A 12,969-nucleotide genomic window follows, 5' to 3' on the forward strand; every position below is an offset into this window, starting at 1 on the left:
AAAAGCCAGCAGAAAATAACATGTGGAGTCGATGATCTTGGAGGTCTTTTCCAGTCTTACTGATTCCCTGATTCTGTGTTGCTCACTTAAGGGTATGGGTTGGATTATTTAAGCAGCATGTTCAGTATCAGTAGATGCTGCAGAAATACGGTATTTCAGACTAAAATGGTTTGACTCGTAAAACTTCCAGGGAATGCCGAAAACTGTTCTGGGGTTTGCTAGGGGGAAATATAGGCTTTGAGCATGTACTGGGATTTTTTTCCCCTTGTTTCTACAACAAATGGCAACTTCTAATGAAAATATTTGAGACTCTTTGATATTTATCGTGGTCTTATTGAAGGATCATTTTCAGGTCCTTTGAAAAAGCAGGGAAAAAAGGTTTCTGATTTAAATAATAGAATTGTTTAGGTGTGAAAAGCCCTCTAAGACTATTGAGTCCAACCATTCCCCCAGCACTGCCAAGGCCACCACTAAACCACGTCCCCGAGTGCCACATCCCCATGGCTTTTAAACACCCCCGAGGATGGGGACTCCACCACTGCCTTGGGCAGCCCCTTCTAAGGCCTGACCACCCTTTCCATGGAGAAATTTTTCCTGATATCCTGCCTGACCCTCCCCTGGCACAGCCTGAGGCCGTTCCCTCTCCTCCTGTCCCTTGTTCCCTGGGAGCAGAGCCCGACCCCCCCTGGTTCCCCCCTCCCGTCAGGGGGTTGCAGAGCCAGAAGGTCCCCCCTGAGCCTCCTTTTCTCCAGACTGAGCCCCCCCAGCTCCCTCAGCTGCTCCTGCTGCTCCAGCCCCTTCCCCAGCTCTGTCCCCTTCCCTGGATGTGCTCCAACCCCTCAATATCTCTCTTGTTGTGAGGGCCCAGAACTGGACACAGGCTGTGGAAGGAAGTGGGTGGTGCTCTGTAATATATTCCAATTCCATTATTATTATTTATTTTTTTCACTATTTTTCAATATCCATTCTCTCCTCTACTCCCTGTCCAGCCTCTTTCCCACATGAGTCTCCCTATACACCAGTTTGTCCGTTCATGAAGAACTGGCACATCCTTCCATCCATCCATCCCATTTTGGCACTGGAAAACAGGAGATTGCTGAGATCTCTACCCTCACAAAGGGCAGCAGCTGGGCTGTGGCATCCCCATCCCACCAAAAGTATCTCACAGGACAGCAAGCATCCGGGATTCGAGACATCCATAGAAGCTGCTCCCTCCATGGGGAGGGCTGAGAGCCTTCTCCAAGCCAGGGTCCATGGAGAACTGGGGCATGAGGTGAAATGTTTTCAAAATGTGAGTGCAGCTGGCTCCTGAGTCAGCTGCCCTGGGGGCTGGAGGCTGCTCCATCACTTGAGATCACTTGCCTCTCTGCTTGATGTGCTCTTCTAGACCTTATCACTGCCTCAGGGCTGGTCCTTTGGGATTTACTCTGTGTGTTTGCATGGCAGGGAGGATTAATTTTCTCTGCTGCAGGGGTCTCTGGATGGGGCCAGGCAGCAGGTCTCACAAGGAACAGGGTTCAGAAAGACGCAGGGACATTAGACACCCACCTCCAACATGAAAGCCAAAAGAAAAGTAAGTGCTTTATCCCCCAGACTGCCACAAAAATTCCAATTTACAGAAATATATGGATGCCTTTTGGCCTTGCAGTGAACAGATGTACGATCTCACCGAAGGAAAATACTCCTTGAAGTGGCTGTTCTGTGTTCCAGTGTATCCTGTCCAAGGGTGTTTCAGTCCCAGCAGACAGGGATTTACTCTTAGGAGGCTGTTGGTCCTAATTCAGCCAAGCACCAGGCTGTGCTCATGGCTTGCTCCCTCCTTAATACTAAAGTGAGCCTTGGTTCCTTGGGAGGCCAATGTTTGGGGCAAGGAGACAAGCTGGTTTTGTTCCTACTCATTTTGCTTGCTGTCCAAATTAATAGTAGGTTAAAGATGTCCTGCTGATTAGCTGTAACATCCTGAAAGCATTATTTGTTCTGTCACTGCAAAATAAGTGAATTGAGTTAAAGAGGTTTGGAGTTAAAGAAGGAAGTGCACAAAGGCTGATGGTGGGTTTGAAACTAAGGGGAGGCATCTCCAGGCACCGCCTTCCCACAGGAGGACAGACTTTGCTGGCCAGAGAGCAGCACCAGCTCTGGTTTTTGGGCAGCAGGGCACAGGCTAGATCACAAAGTGTTTGTGTCTTGCCCATCACCAGGACCTGAGCTCTGTGTGCAGGTTAGAAAGTTCACATAAGGAAAAAAAGTTCATATAAATGTATCCATCATTTCACATTGGTTATTTTTTCCAGCCTGAAAAAGAAGGCTTCGGGGTGACCTAATTGTGGCCTTCCAGGACCTGAAAGATGGAGAGAGACTATTTACAAGGCCCTGGAGCGACAGGACAAGAGGGAATGACTTCAAGCTGAAGAAAGGTAGATTTAGATGGGACATTGGGAAGAAATCCTTCCATGGGAGGGTGTGAGGCCCTGGCACAGGCTGCCTACAGGAGCTGTGGCTGCCCCATCCCTGGAAGTGTCCAAGGCCAGCTTGGATGGGGCTTGGAGCAACCTGGGCTAGTGGAAGGTGTCCCTGCCCGTGGCAGGGGGTGGCACTGGATGGACTTTAAGGTCCCTTCAAACCCAAACCATTCTAGGATCTGCTTTCTGTCCTGGGCCCTTCCCTGCCAAACTCGGGGATATTCCGAGTCCCTCTCTGCTCCCCAACCTCTCACCATCCAGCAACACCCAGGAAACAGCATCCCTGCTCCACAGTAAATCAGTGCTGCCCAGGGATCTGCAACTGGCCAGGTGGCATCTTTGAGCTTCAGAAAAGAAAATATAGAAAGCTCTTTCTTGCCCAGTCTCTCTCTCTGTGTATATTTACACAAATATCTATAATGGTTGTGCCTCTGTATCTATAACATACCTCTAAAGAAGCTTGTCTAGAACCACAACATGCAGCTTTTCTCTGTCAGCAGCCTTTTCCTGAGGCTGGGCTTACACATGGGGACCAGATGTGCCCATCCCAAAAGGTCTGTTCTCTCCTTTTTTGGGTTGTTTTTTTTTGTTTGTTTGTTTGTTGGGGTTTTTTGTTTAGTTTTTTTGTTTCTTTGTTTATTTTTGTTGGTTTTGGTTGGTTGGTTGGTTTTTTCTATCCTACTTAAGTACAGCATGAGATATATGGGCCAACCATCCATCTGAGGCTGAGCAGAAACCAAGAGTGATTGCTTATAATGCCATAAATAGCTAAATAGCTGTTTTCAACAGTAAATAGGGATATGTGAATTAGGAATGAACTCTCCCAGCAGTTTGTAGACATTCCAGTTCCCTGTTTTAATATCTTCATGTGGCTTTTTACCCTCTCTTCTTCACTTTTCTTGGTGGGAGGTGACACATATAACAATGCTTTCCATGAGCGAGAGGCCCACTCTGGTTATCTAAAGCAGAATGAAAAACAACCAACAAAAAGGGCTGGGACTCTTCAAAAGGGATTCTACCAGAATTAGAGACCTCAGGCATTTTGGGAACTGTATATTTAGTTCTTTGAGGGGACCCTGAAAAATCCCATCCTCACAATATTGGCAGTGGATGCAAGGACTGAGGGACGTGCTGCCAGCTTCCAGCCTTTGGAAGCACTTCTCAGCCAGCCACCCTTCTTGACAGCAATGAAAGCTGTCCAGAAAGTCAAATTCCTGTCACATGGAATGAAATTTCCTGATGGTTTTCTACTTGCTTTTGTTCCAGGTCAGGGAGAAAAGTCCAAGTTTTTACACTGACTGGAAGTTCTTGTGAAATGTTGAGTCGGAAACATGGGAGAGACCTGACCCAAGTGGACCATTTATTCTAAATGGCAGGTAAAGTCATACAAATCATAGGCATCAGAATGGAAGGAAAGGGTGGAATAACCTATATGAAAAGGATGAAATGAAGCTTTTGGGTTTGAACATAAAACTTTCTGAGGTTTTCCTGTCCAACACCTTCAAAATCAAAGTTCTCCCACGGGTTCAGCAAATTGGGCTGAATGAGAATTTACTGTTAAAAATTTCTGTGGGAGTTTTCATGGTTTGTCCCAAACACAACTTGGTCTCACATTTGTGCTCATCTTTGTAATACAGAGTTTATTACCACATGGAAAATTTGGGATCCAGCTCTGAATCTGGCCCTGTTTTGAGTATGAGGTTGGACTAAAACCCACCCAAGGTGCCGTCTGACTTTGGTGATGCCCACAGTCTTTGCTGTGGAAAATAGTAACTTTGCTAGAAGATAATGGGAGAGGAGGGAAGGCAAGAGGGGAGAAAAAAAGCAAGACAGTAGAAGAAAAATAGAGGTAGAGGAACATACTTCTCAAAACCATGCCTAGAAAGGGAAAAGCAGGAAGAGGACTAGTACCTTTTCCAGGGTGAAATTTTAAAATTCCTTTCCTCTTTTCTTCTGAAATATCCCCAAAGTAATTACAGAATAGTTTGGGTTGGAAGGGACCTTTAGAAGTCGTCTAGTCCAACCCTCAGAGTAATCTCCTGCAGCTACCCTACAGACCTGATCTACAGTTCAGCAGTGGAGGAGGGATTTTCCCAGGCACATGGTATCTTTGGGAAGGTGACATCTCCGACTGGGGGTGCATCCATTACTGGGGAAGGCACAGGAGAGCTGGCTAGTTAAGCAACAGGGACTGCCATTAACTGTACCCACTTTGCTTTATAGAGAGGGAGAAAAAGGCAAGCAGAATTCCCAAATCATATGGAGGAGCCACTGCATGAATCCAGAGGGGGAAGCGGAATCCTGGTCGCTGAGGCTCTGCACCCCGTGGCAGAGGGAGCTCTCGGCAGATCGAGAGGTTTAGTAAGGTAAGAAGAAGCCTTTTGATTATTCAGTACTGATTTTTTTCTCTGCAAGTCTCAGAGCTGCATAGAGTCACGGGGTGATTCTTGCTTGTGCTGGTCTTCAGAGAATCTCAGAATGGGTTGGGTTGGAAGGGACCTTAGAGACCATCTTGTTCCACTCCCCTGCCACAGGCAGGGACACTTCCACTAGCCCAGGTTGCTCCAAGCCCCGTCCAACCTGACCTTGGACATTTCCAAGGAAATCAGAGGCTGCAGGCACCCGGCTCATTGGGATGGGGTGTAATTCTGGCACTGCTGCAGTGAGGGGTTGACAGCGTGAGTGCTGCTGTGGAGGAGCTGCCGCTGCCTGTGAGCCCTGGGCGGGCTCCATTAATAGGTTGGACATTTGGTGTCGTAATTCCAACAGTGCTCGGCATCGGCTCAGCTCCGCTTTATTCCAAGCCAGCGGGAAGCGCTGCTGCCGAGCCAGCACAGCTCTCACAATCCCTTTCTCTCCCTAATTACTTCTGGCTGCCGTAGAAGCCCCGAGGACTTCAAAGGGATGACGCTGGATTTGCACGAGGCTGTCTCTGCGGATCTTCCATCCCAGTTTCCCAACCCGTGGTGGTCCATAAGGCTTCAGAAGGGGGCTCACTAAACAACTGCAGAAAACATTAAAATATATCAGTCGTTCCCACAAATGCACATTCCCACACAGACAAAGGCAAGGAAAATGGAGAGAAATCAAAGCGCCAAATGAACAATGGAAATGGAACGCTTTTTTCCCCCTCTTTTTGGCTGTAAATGGAAAAGTGTGTGTGCAAGATGGAGCTGGCTTCTCCAAAAGGAGAAATGGTACTTCTCTGGGCACCACCCTTAGGGTAGGTTTAGGTAGGACATTAGGAAGAAATCCTTCCCTGTGAGGATGGTGAGGCCCTGGCACAGGCTGGGTGTCTGAGCCCCGTCCAACCTGGCCTTGAACACTTCCAGGGATGGGGCAGCCACAGCTTCTCTGGGCAACCTGTGCCAGGGCCTCAGCACCCAGGGCTGGATTAACCCTGTCCAGTGTGGAGATGCTTTATAAGGAGTTTTGATAAAATAGGGAAGTTTTAGAATTAGTTAAGGAGCTGATGGGACAGCTCCAGGTGGAGCAAACAAATAGCATCATCAGACAAATTTAAGTGATTTTGGACAACATCAGGTTGGCTCTGTTTGCTCCATTCCTGATTTTCACCCGTTTCAATGAAGGCAAAAACAGAAGTTTCCTCTAAACCACAAAGAAAATGGTGATTTCAGCCCAGCCAGGCAGATCTGACTGTGCTCATTTGAACAGGCTTTTAGTAACCTTCAGAGACTGGCAATTGGGGTGGTAAACCCACTTTATGATCTGTTATTAACTGTGCTCTGCTCAGAGGCAGCAAAACTCATTATGGGCGTAAATGGCTGTGGTGCTCCCGCGTCCCCACATAGGGAACCTTTAATGTTCTCCCTTTTCCGGCTCCTCAGCGATAAAATCACATTATTGGTAACAAACAAAAGGCACTGAGGTTTTCTTAGCATTCAGGCTTCTGTGCCCGAGGTTTGATTTCGCTGCTGACGTCCCGTGGATGGCTGTAGAACAGGCACTCGGTTTTTAGGAAGTTGGTCAGTATGGTGCCCTTTCTGGTTTTTATTTAACTGCACATTAAATGTTCCCCTTTGCCCCAAGTTTTATTAAGGAGAAATTAAAGAGAGCCTTGTTAAGCTAGAAGCGTGAAAGGAGAACAGGCCATCCTGCTGGGCTGAGGAAACAACCTTAGGATCAACACTACAATTAGCCCAGTTCTCCAGACCTGCTATAATTATGAGTACTGGAGTCTGCCAAGGGCACGGGAACTGCAGGCATTCCTCTCATAGAAAACTGGGGAGAAACAAAGGCTGAAAGGGACTTCAGAGTTCATCAGAACTCACAGCACATGGATGTCAGTGCAAGCTGGTTGTGTTGGAGATCCCTCAGCATCCCTGTGCAACCTCTCCCTCTTATTGCAAGTTGTCTGTAAAACAGGACACATTTAATATATCTGGCAAGCAGAAATACCAAAGTCCTTTGGTGTCCCAGCCAGCTCTCAGAGCTGTGAGTTACCACTCCAGAGAAGCTCAAAAGAGTGGTCCCATGGAGGGGGCCTCCAAGAAAGGGTGCATCAGGGGGTTTCCAGTGAGCTCCACACCCAGGCACAACAATCAGGACTATATTAGGGCTGGAAGGTGTGTGGCAGAGCCCGTAACCCACCATCGCCTCCAGATGCTTCAAAAACCCCTTTCTGGTTCTTGGGCCATGTCACACCTGGGGTGAGGCCGCACCACCCACGTGGAACTCTAGGAAGGCACAGAAATCTGTTGCTCTTGGTGGTGTTTCTCCACACCCCACCTGTGCTGGAGTGTCTCAGTGGAATGACAAGGCACAAATTAACTCGGCATTAACTAATACCGAGAGCACCATCTGGTGGGCTCTGGGGCTGGAAAATATGGGCAGTCAGAGCCAAGGATGGGCTTGGGCCCAAGAGCATCCAATAAAGGCATCTGGTTGGGGCCATCAAGTGGTCGTGGTTCACCTCACCTGGCTTCTCACAGCCTCCAGTTGACAACCTCAGGGAAAAAGTGGAAACAGTCCCCATGGATAATCCCCAGACATCCCCCAATTCTTTCTGCCTTTGGATGGACAGAGCTTGATGTGCTCCTTGAAGTGTGGAGAAAACCCTAGGTGGGATGACTAAGCACCTACCATAAGTATCCATCCTTTCTTTCCCTTCTGGACTCCATCATCCTTCTGGGTCCCTTCCAGCTTAGGATATTCTATGATTCCTTGGATATGGATAATATTTTAAAATCAGTGATATTGTGGCAATGGGTTCCACGGGTCCATGAGTATATATATATATATGTATGTAAGTATATATTTATCTTTCAGACATATGTATATATAAATATAAATCCATTTTAAGTCAGCTGATATTCCATGTTCTGATCTGTAGCCTTTCCCTGTGAGAGAGGGATTTAGCAGTGCCTGAGTTCCTTGGATCATCCATGCTATTGCTGATCCTCATGGATTTACCTGGAGCCCTGTGATAACCTGTTAACCTTTACACAGACCCTCCAGGTGCTGTGCTGAACAGAACCTGGGAATGCTGACCTTCAAAAAGCAGATGAATGCCATGAAAATCATGCATCATTTTGAAAACCTCAATCTCTTCATTGACCTTTCAGCATAACCCCAGAGCTCTGTGTGCTCCGGGGTGGGAAACATCCTCCCAGGATGTTATTTGGCTTTTGCCAGGCAGCTGATCCTCCTTCTACTTGTATGAAAAAGATGCTCCTTAGTGTTGGAACTCCTTCCCCTGTCCCATTCACTGCTGGCCATGGGTCTGACCAAGTGGTCCCTCCTTTAGTGCATCCAACTTAATGAGGGATAAACTATCCCAGGACCTTTTTTTATGCTATTTTCATATAAATTTTGATCCATCAAAGCATTTCCTATATGTGAGCTCTCAGGAAACATGTCTTTCTGTGTGCATGAGCAGGGCTGCAGTATGAAGAGTACAATAGTAATAAAGATCTTTTGAGGTCTCAAACTGTTGCCAGCCTTGGGGGGGGGGGGGAAGAAACCCTTCTCTGAGCTGATCTCCTATGCCCAGACTCAGCCCACCTGATTTCCATTAAAATATCCTCTGAGCACAGGTGAGAACCATCAGGCTTATTAAGCAATTTTAGCCCAGCCTCAGCTTTCTGCTTCCCTTGCCCGTGGGGTGCCTTGTCAGGCTGGCAGCCATGGTTGATCTTAGAAAATAAAGGAAGATTTTTGCTGTGGTCTGCTCTGCACCTGCAGGAGGTGAGGGAGATGTCAGCAGAGGTGTAACTGGAGAGGTAGGTGAGCAAAACCCACAAATGTGTTGTACCTCAGCTGGATGGCATTGCTGAGTGTGTGCTGTGACAGCCTCGGGGGCTCTGCAGAACAAGTCGGGTGCTGTTCCATAACGTGCTTACGGGGAATTTTATTGTCATTACTTGTTGTGCTGGTACACAGCCGTTACATACTTCACAGAGAAATAATTCGTGTGAATTATTCAATAACGGCTCATGATATTTTATCCTCAGAGTTGGTTTTTGTTGAAATCAGCTTAGATTGAGCATAAAGAGAAAAATTAGTCCCAAGGGAATTGGCAACCCTGCCTCTCTGGGATGCTTTTCCCTCGGTTCTCTGTTCTGGTCGGTTCCCAGGGCTCGCTGTTCCATCCTCCACTCGTGTCCTCCTCCGTGCTCACCCTCCGTACACTCCCCTCTTGGCTGAGGCAGCATGGGACTGGTTCCCACGTTTTCTCAGAAGGAAAAATCTCATAAGAAAACACATGACATTTTTCTCATAGTTTTCATAGTGTAGCAGGTGGAAACGTGCAAGCAGTGTGGAAAAAAATCCAGCTGGGTGGACCCAGCTCTGTTGTCAAAGTGTAAAAAGCTGGTTAATAGAAGTTGCTCATGAGTGAACACTCCCAGGGGCTCTGCTGCCAACAGCAAACAAGTCACGCTCGAGAAACACTTGTTAGCAGGAGCCTTGGGCAGGTTTCCCAGCCAGAAGGTAGATGTGGGCTTTCCATTTGGACTGAGAGTCAGGGGAAGTTCTAGAAGTGCCTCATGGAGATTTTCACGTTTCTCGCAAGCGAGGACTTGGTGGGATCCAACCCCTTGCACGACCCACTCCTTGGGTTGCTTTGCCAACTGTACAGACTTTTCCTTGGAGGTGAACCAAGGTACTTCAGGAGGCCAGGGGCAAATCTCTCCCTGTGCCCCCTTTTCCCAGAGCCAAGCCAGCGTGCTTGGGCTGCTACTACTGTCACTGTCACTCTGTCCTTCAGGGCCGTGTGAAAGCTCCATGTGCCAGCACTGTCTTTTCCCAGTGTTGGGACCCTGTTGAGGCAAACCATCTCTTTGCAGCTGTGCTGCTGCAGGTACTGCTCAGCAGTGTTCAGGTGGGTTGGGTGTTGACCCTGCTGATTTTTTGAATCAATGGAAAAGCTGGAGTTGTGCTACACATGAGGATCTCTGCCACAACCCTTTATTTTCTTCCATGTCAATAGCTTGGCATTCTCAGAGATCACAGAAGGAGGTAGGTCATAGAATATCCTGGGTTGGAAGGAACCCACAAGGATCAGCAAGTCCCACAGATAAATTCAGGGCAGGAAGAAGCCCTGCACAGAACAACCCCAAAATCTCCTCCTGTACCCAAGAGCATTGTCCAAATGCTCCTTGAGCTCTGGCAGCCTTGGGGTCGTGACCACTGCCCTGGGAGATGTATGTGGGAAAATAGATGCTTTGTTTAAAATTGCTGGCTCTTGATGCCAACCTGTTGCAGCAGGTTTTGACTTCTGGTATGTGCCCATGTGATGCTTCTCCAGCAGCTTCTTACCACCCTCCCAGAGGACCCACCACTTCTGCAATTCAATTTAACAAGCCAAAATAGTAAAAATGCCTCATGCAGATGAGTTGTTCCCTGTGATGTCTCCCTCCCTCCCTTTGGGCGGACTCTGAGTCGCAGCACCTGCTTGCTTCAGCTGCTCTGATTAAAACTGGAGAAGAAAATGGTCAGTGAAGCTTGCTTTCTTCTCCCCAAACAATGCCCCAAACCTTCCCAAACTGGCATGCTCTGTATAAAACCTCTGCATTAATAAGCCCGCCTTTGGACCCTCAGAAATGTCTTTTGTGGGGGGTTCTCCCTGCATTTTAATAAGCTCAGCTTTTACAAAGACCCCCAAAAAGGACAGAAACAGCCATGTACAAAGACAAATTTCATTAGGCTCTAATCTCCTGTCTGACAAATACACTCCTGCCGATCTCTAAGCCCTTTCAGCCCAGGAAAGCTTTTGATTTTATATATAATCTTGTTGTTGTTTTGTTCGTCACCAAAATAAAACTTGTCCCTGGTGCAAAACACCGGGTACCAGTATGGATAACATCATTCTCCCCCCCCTTCTTAGAGGTGTGAAGTTGTTAATGAGGTGTCCCACACAGTAGAAAACCTGGCAAATCCTTTAATTAAAACCAGTCCAAGTGGCAGAGGCTGGATTATTTGTACTTTGGTCCCTTTGAGGGGTGGTAGTGACAGTGGCTGTGGGGAGAGGAGGGAAAGATGAGGAGTAACATACTCTGGGTAGAAGGTTTGCTTAATTTGGCAGAGCAGTTTAAGATAATGTCAAGAAAAGGGAGGGGTTGTTAAATGGCATCAGCGCTTGATACTGTATAAATAGAGATGCTGGCAGGAGGATTTGCTTTGAAATCCAGCGTTTTTGGAGGAGGGGAACTTTTAATGGAAGATCTTAGGTCGGCATTACGGCAGCAAGACTGTGCTGTGCTCTGGCAGGAGGGAGGGAGGTGAGGGTGTTAATCCTCACATCTGTAAATCCCTGGAGTGGTACCTCCTCCCTCCCTGCGGGGGCAGAAGTGCAGCCAGGGCTCAGACATACATGGTGCTGTTATGGGGCTGATGTAAACTCCATCAGGAAAGGGATCCTAATGGCACTCAGGGTCCCATCTTTGAGCTCAGATTCTCAGAGCTGAGGGTTTGTTTTTCTGTTGGCATCTTCACTTTCAGTTAGATCCCCAAATCCCGTGCTTTCCCAATGACCACACCCATGAGCTAAGGAGGGCTGAGCTTTCCCTCGCTCTCTGCTTTGCATCTAGTCCCCTGCACAGTCCAAGCTCTTTACCTCTGTTTTATTCTCCCTTGGATCTCTGGGAATCTCGGGCAGTCATGTCCTGTGCTGCGTGTCCCCCCTTCCCACTGCAGGTCAGGCTGCAGGGAGGGCATGGAGGGGTCGGGGGGTGGATGCACCGACTCCTCCAGCACTGGGCTGTGGCTCCGGCTCCCTTTGGCTCCATCCCCAGCGGCTCAGCTGCACGTGGATACATGGCAGGGAAAGTCTGTCACGTCAGCCCTCTCTGGAGCCCAGCCATCCAAAAACACAGCCCCCAGGCCAGGGCAGAACAGGAAACATCACAGCTCCAGCCCCCCCCCCCCCCCCCCCCCCAGCAGGGCTGGCCCCTGTGGGCCCCGGGGCATTGATTTATTTCCTTTAAAAAAAAGAGAAAATGAAAAGGCCAGCCAGGACTGTGAGATTCCCCTGTCCTTGGGGGACAGGTTTGGAGCAAAAGCATGAGGTCCTGTTCCTTTTTGTGCGTCCCAATCCATAACCAGCAGATGCTTCTGGACATTTGGCAAAAGAGGAACACAACTGTGGCCCTGAGAGATCTTCCCAGAGGAAACTTTTTGGCCACTTATGCAGAGAAAAATTGGGAACAAGTCTGATAACTTCAAGTATTTTAGAGTGGGAATATTTTGGGGGGAGTTTCATGGGTGCAGCAAATATTTGGTCAACTCAGAGATTTCCTGCACATCGTTTGTCTTCCGATTGAATGCTCTGACTTTATTCTGTAGCTGTTAGTGCATGCAGCCAGTTCCTCTTTCTGGGTCAAAAAGAAGTAAAACCAGCCATGCACCTTAATATTTCCAAGCCAGCTTAGAGGTGGGATAAATCAGGGGATGCAGCGAGTGAGGAGATCTTAAAATTTGCCACACTCTTCGAGCAGAGACTCCTTTAAATGTGAGAACCCACCTCTAGCAAAAATCCTGGCTGAGATCACTTAGTGTAAAGCTTGAAGGGGAAAAAATAAACCTCAACCAAGCACGATGTTTGGGCGAACAGTCAGACACAGTCCTTCCTTGCAGAAGGATTTTTGTGTCTGAAAGCTCATCTGGTTATTTTACTCAGTGACATCGTTTGGGGTAATGAGAGATGTAAACACTCAGTGCTCAGCTTTTCAGGCTGTAGTAACCCTGCTTTAAATGTGGAAGGTAGCAAAGGCTGCCAAGGAGATCATAGTGAATGTGTTTGAAGACTTACCCACTGCTTACAAATCCCTCAAAAATTTCTTGAGTCATCTTTAAAAAGAGGCAGAAAGCTGTGAGATTTCTTCTTCCCCTCCCTGCATCCCAACAACATGCTCTTCTTCCTGTTGTATGGGGCAACAACAAACCTGTAAAATGCAAGTTAAACATCAGAGATATTTTGGGAGAAAAACCCCAGCCCCAGACACCTGGTCCTGGCTTTCCTGAGGCCACAAGGGATAGGAGTGCCACAGGC

General features: G+C 47.9%; 1 long non-coding RNA gene across 1 annotated transcript; it reads left to right on the top strand.

Moving 5' to 3' along the window:
* Positions 1-2,326: 2,326 nt before the first annotated feature.
* LOC113995217 lies at positions 2,327-4,819 on the top strand. The gene is made up of 3 exons (XR_005564083.1): positions 2,327-2,414; positions 3,726-3,835; positions 4,683-4,819. It is a non-coding gene; the product is annotated as an uncharacterized LOC113995217 (long non-coding RNA).
* Positions 4,820-12,969: the final 8,150 nt, after the last annotated feature.

This window comes from Pipra filicauda, unplaced genomic scaffold (genome assembly GCF_003945595.2).
Source record: "Pipra filicauda isolate LSUMZ 115617 unplaced genomic scaffold, ASM394559v2 scaffold282_size1924045_pilon, whole genome shotgun sequence".
NCBI lineage: Eukaryota > Metazoa > Chordata > Aves > Passeriformes > Pipridae > Pipra > Pipra filicauda.